Source organism: Euprymna scolopes, chromosome 13 (genome assembly GCF_053919585.1).
Source record: "Euprymna scolopes isolate OS-2025 chromosome 13, ASM5391958v1, whole genome shotgun sequence".
Classification (NCBI taxonomy): domain Eukaryota; kingdom Metazoa; phylum Mollusca; class Cephalopoda; order Sepiida; family Sepiolidae; genus Euprymna; species Euprymna scolopes.
The window spans coordinates 115975704-115982034 of record NC_136494.1 but is presented as its reverse complement, the minus strand read 5'-3'; positions in this window follow the sequence as shown (position 1 = coordinate 115982034).

The following is a 6331-nucleotide window of genomic DNA, read 5'->3' as shown; positions in this document are numbered from 1 at the left end:
AGGGTCTACAATAATTTTAAATGCCTGTACAAAAAAGTCTGAAAACTTATTGAAGGCATCTTGTACTTCTGCTGAACTATTTGTACACTTTTCCCCACTTCAAAATCAGTCGGATTTAAAATGTCAGCCCAAGCAGAAGTGAAGCGCGCCTGTCTAACTCACCAGCAGCATGGAGCTCTTTCATAGCATTTTAACATAAACTCTTTTTTTTTATATATATACTTTTTCCTTTTGTTTATTGAGCAAAACCATGAAGTATAGTCAGTAAAATATGTTAGAATAGACTTTTGACAAAATGTCTTATTTCCACACTGATTTACTTACTTGTAGCAGCATTCACCCAGGATGGGTTGAGGCAGCTCCAATTGTGTTTACCACATCTCGTGTCAAAACCATCCACCCTTGTCAGTCGGCAGCAGAGTCAACGGCATGATCCAGCCATTCACAGTTCTAGCGATGGACACCAAAAACATGAGGACCGGACATGATCTACATTCCTGCTTTGATCGTTGTGAGCCAAGTCTTAAGTGGCCCATCTTGATGCTTCTTCCAACCAGTGACAGACGAACTCATCCCCCTGCCAGTGTAGCATGTGACCAAACTACCGGAGTCTTCTTTTCAGCAGTTTCCTCCAGGCCATGGATGTTTCATCTAGCACATATGGTCGAGTTAGGGATTTCCCCAATGTGAATGAAATTAATGGATCATGCTAGAATGAGTGATCTTTTAATAAAGTCAAAACTTGTGCTCATATCCTATATGGTTAAATGCAAAGTATTAGAATTACAGGCACACAAAGAGAATCAGTGTGCCCAAAGTATGTCTAGAATGTTTGGTGGAAGGATGCAGAAAAGAGCCAAAACAATATATGTTCCTTGATTACCAGATCAACGAACCAGTTAAACAATGTAGTGAGAGGCAGAGGGTCTTAGCAACAGATAAGGCAGAGAATATTATGCAGTATGTGGAAAAAAACAATGTATGAACCACACAGGTAAATCTGTTAAGTGGAACTTACAGAATTTATGTATTAAAAATATAAGATATAATTTCTGCAATCACCTGTAGAAGAGATACCATTGTTTACATTGTTAAAACATATTCAGGTTCAAAGTGGGCTTGGACAAACGTTCAAATTGTATATAGATGTAAATGTCTTCTAATAGTCTTTTCTACAAGGATTGTTGCACTTTGCTATTTTTTTTTTTTTCAATATATTTGAATTTTTATAAAATTGCATATGTATAGTTACCTATATAATATTCTGCTTGTTCCTTTCTTAGTACCTTCTGTTTTGAAAAAGGCCGAATAAAATTTTTGAAGGCCAAACTGCTTCAAAAAATGCCAAATAAGCAAAATTTGGCTTTAAAAAGACCAATCTGACAACCCTGGACTATGAGAGTGACTTCCCTTTAAAGGCTTGTTTTCGAATATCATTATTATAATATATAACTATTGTTGCAATCATGTAAGAAAGGAACTCGTAATTTCAAAATGCAGCAGTTCTTTACTGAAGAAAGAAGCCAACAAAACCTTATGTAAAAAAAGGGAATATTCGAAAGAAACAAGGCAAAAAAAGAAGAATATTGTCTGCCAAGAGGTGCTGGACTGAAGGAGTAAATTAATGATTGTCTCTTACAATGTGATTTTATTATTTGTATTGAACTATAGAGCACAATACTACTTTTTATGTTCATATTGGAACATACAACTAACAAAAGGATATAAACAGACTGGACACTAAAATGCAGAAAACTGACACTGCACAAAATAACACAGAAGCCAGTGTCTGCCTAGGCTGTATCTCCTCAAAAGAACAGGAGGTATAGGTCTTGCAAAGACATCATAAGCACCAGACAATATTTGATGAGCTTCCAAAATCCAAACCTCGAAGTGGTGCACCAACATCACGAAACAAGAGCCAGCAAAACAACCTCCATCACGAAAGTGGCCAAACATTTCGGACAAGACTGTCTTACAAATGAGACAGAATCAGAAAACAAGTCTGCTATGGAAACAGCCCAAAAGTACATCAAGAACTTCCATTGCAAAAAACTGGAAGAATGGACCAACTAACAGCGTGCCAAGTATTTTCTGGATGAATTTACCCAGAACTATATAGATAAGGAAGGCTCTATAGACCACCTAAAAAGAGGAGCACTCCACTACGATGAGAAGAGGATTTATAATAATGATGACCAATGCTTTTAAGAAAATGAGTGGTCTAAGCAATGACAGCAAATGCAGGTTCAGCCACACAGAAATAGAGAGTGTTAGCTACCTGTCATCCAGCTATAAGTATCTGGTAGGGAATGACTACTATATGATGCAACACAATGGGGTGTGTAAATATATCCACTGGACGATCTGTAAAAAGTTGAATATTAAATGCAGCAGCAAATCCTGGGAACATATTTACCAGAAAGAACAGTTGGAAATAAGTTATACACCATCCACTATGACTATATAATTCCTACAGTTACGTACCTAGAAAACGAAGCTATAATATGTGACATAGTGATAAGTAACAAGAAAGAGAAAGAAGCAACCTTAGTAGAAGTTAGTACCCCCAATGATGCTAGGTATACAAATCTGAGAGAGAAAAGATTACGAAATATCAAGGTTTTATGTATGACATGAAAATAAACTGCAATCTTAGTAAGATCTCTTATCATTCCAGTAATTATAGGAGCAACAGGGCTCATGAAAAAGAATAAAAAAAAACTACCTGGCAAATATACCTAATGAATCAAGTACAAAACAAATTCAAACAATTGCACTTAAAGGGGCGGTCTGAATTTTGGTTGGAATATCTGAGTTAAGGGGTAAATGTTTAACATCCAGTAGGATACTCCATCTCCAACTTGAACAAACTGATAAGAAAATTAAAAACAAAACAAAAACAAAACAAAATCAAAACTCTCTCTCTCTCTGTCCCTATCTCTCTCTCTCTCTCTCTCTCTCTCTCTCTCTCTCTCTCTCTATATATATATATATATATATATATATATATATATATATATATATATATATATATATATTCAATATTTTTTATTTAAATATTTATTAAATATTTTTTATGTGCACACACACACAAATATTTAATAAATATTTAAATAAAATTATTTAAATATTTGATAAATAAAATTATTAATAATATATATATATAAAATGTATATATATATATATATATATATATATATATATATATAGAGAGAGAGAGAGAGAGAGAGAGAGAGAGAGATAGATATATATAAATATATATTTAAATATTATCTCCAGTGCTTTTCTTTTAATGATTTGGAATTCATTCCATTTGCGCTTTTTTCCAAGGAACTCTGCCTTTTGGATTATTTTGGACCATTTGGAATTTACCCATTGGATTGAAATTTTAAATTCGACCGTTTTGGATTTTACCATTTTTGGATTTTTACCCTTCACCGGACTATCCATTCATGTGAAATCTTTTTATCATTTTTCTTTTGCCACTGTTCCCCTTACCTCACCCTTTTTTTAACCAAGTAAGATCTGTGACTTACTTGTAGTTTCATTAAATACTTTCATATGCAAAATCCGATCCTGCATTTTGCTAATTCCTGCCCTCTGATGAGAAGGAGAGTATTTCTTCGAAACTCCGCGGATTAAGGACTATCCACTTATCTTGTGCTTCCTTTTTTTAAAATTAAATATGTTTTTAACTCTTTTTCAAGATGTCTTTTAACATGTTTTATTAATCATTTGTTCATATATATATATATATATATATATATATACAGTGATGATCATATTTATTGGCACGGTAAAATAAAAGTTAAATTTTGTCTAATAAATTCTAAAAAAGGGATTAAATTAAAGAAAATAACAAAGTATATTATGTATTTTTAACTGGCCTTTCCGATGCAGCAATCGGATTTTAGAAAAAATAAATAACAAAGGAACAACAAACATAATTGCAAAAAACCCTTGTTCAAAATTATTGGCACGGCTTTGTTTTTCTTTTAGTATCAGTATAATATCAATCAATTTCCGGTTTACGTGCTTTCTGAACTTTTTTATAGCCATATTATGCTTGTTTAACGCTAATTCAGTGAATAATTTTTTTCAGATAATTTTTAGATAGCGATTTATTTAAACTATTATAAGTGACTAAATTATAATTTTCAATCGCCATGGTTAAAACTAAGGAACACAGCGAAGACGTCAGGAAGCTTGTTGTAGCATGCCATACCAATGGGGAGGGCTATGATAAGATTTCAAAGAAGCTAAACCTTCCCAAATCCACTGTTAGAGCCATAATAAACAAGTTCAAATCGCAAGGCCACGTTATGAGTTTAGAGGGTAGAGGGAGAAAAAGGATTCTTTCCCCAAGAGATGAACGGAAAATTGTTCGACAAGTAAAACAAAACCCAAGGATCTCTGTTGGGGAGATTGTTGATGAACAGAGCACCTCTGGAGTGAATGTATCTCGACATACAGTTGGTAGAGTTTTGAAGAGAGCTGGTTTAAAAGCATGTCGTCCGAGAAAGACTCCCTTATTGAAGCCTATGCACCTGAAAGCAAGGCTAGCCTTTGCAAAACGTCATATTGATAAAGATGTTGCATTCTGGAAACGTGTTCTATGGACTGACGAAACGAAAATAGAGTTATTTGGCCATAATAAAGTGTCTTATATTTACAGAAAATCTGGCGAAGCTTTCCTGCCTAAGAACACCATACCCACAGTGAAGCACGGTGGAGGCAGTTTGATGTTTTGGGGATCCTTTGCTGCCTCTGGACCAGGGCGACTTGTTAAGGTCACAGGTAGCATAAAAAAGGAAGATTATGTTAAAATATTGGATGAAAACCTGAAAGACTCTGCTAAAGAGCTCTCACTTGGTCGTCGTTGGTGGTTCATGCAAGATAATGACCCAAAGCATTCGGCTAAACTGACTAAGAAATGGCTTGAGGACAATCATATTAATGTTTTGGAGTGGCCATCACAAAGGCCAGACCTTAATCCAATTGAAAATTTATGGAGAACATTAAAATTGAGGGTAATGCAAAGGAAGCCTAAGAATCTTATTCAATTGGAGGATTATTGTCAGGAAGAGTGGGCTAAAATTACTACTGAAGAGTGCAACAACTTGGTTGTAAACTATGAAAAGCGACTGAGGAAGGTAATCAAGGCCAAAGGCTATACAATTGATTATTAAATAAATCGTGCCAATAATTTTGAACAAGGGTTTTTTGCAATTATGTTTGTTGTTCCTTTGTTATTTATTTTTTCTAAAATCCGATTGCTGCATCGGAAAGGCCAGTTAAAAATACATAATATACTTTGTTATTTTCTTTAATTTAATCCCTTTTTTAGAATTTATTAGACAAAATTTAACTTTTATTTTACCGTGCCAATAAATATGATCATCACTGTATATATATATATATATATATATATATATATATATATATATATAACTACTTAATTTACTCACATAAAATTAATATACAAGAGTATAGATTTATGCATAAACTTTAAGTATTTACTCCAAAAGTGCTCAATACGTAGGTAGAGCTAGTTATTAATTTATAAAATGTATATGGCGATTAAGCTACACTGAATATTCTTAAGCCTGAGGAGTCCTAGAGTGGATGAAACGCGGAATATCCAGTGTAGCTTAATCGCCATATATATTTTATAAATTACTATATATATATATATATATATATATATATATATATATATATATATATATATATTCAAATATTTTTTGCGGGGTACAAAATTTTATTAAGGCTATGTAAAGACCAAATTTAAACCTGTTCGAAAACATTCTTTATTTTAGATTATGAAATTAAAAAATAAAAATGAATGCGTCAACTGACCGGTTTCGAAACTCGCTCAACAGAGCTAAAATCGAGCTTAATTACGTTTTAAAAAGAAAAGGAGGGAACAATGAATCGGAGATGAAAAAGTAAGGGGGGGGGGTAAGTAAGGGGAGGGATTAATTATTAAATAGAAACTAGATTAAGCCCTAAGAGATTCTCTTTTTGTTTGTCTTAATATATATAGTTTCTAGAATTTTGAGATGGTAAAGAGAGTTCAACTTGCTAAGGATGGAAAAAAAGTCTGCACTAAAGTTCGAAGCGCAAATACGATTATTTATAAGGTGCTCTCGTATAGATGAGCCATGGGTATTGCTCAAAACGTCCGAACGTAGGTAGTTTCCATTTCGAATTTTGGATGGAACATGTTGTTTTACCCTATTATCTAATCTTTGAGACGTTCGTTGGACGTAGCGCACACCACAGCTACATTTGAATAAATAGATAATAGAATTGTTATGGAGGGGAG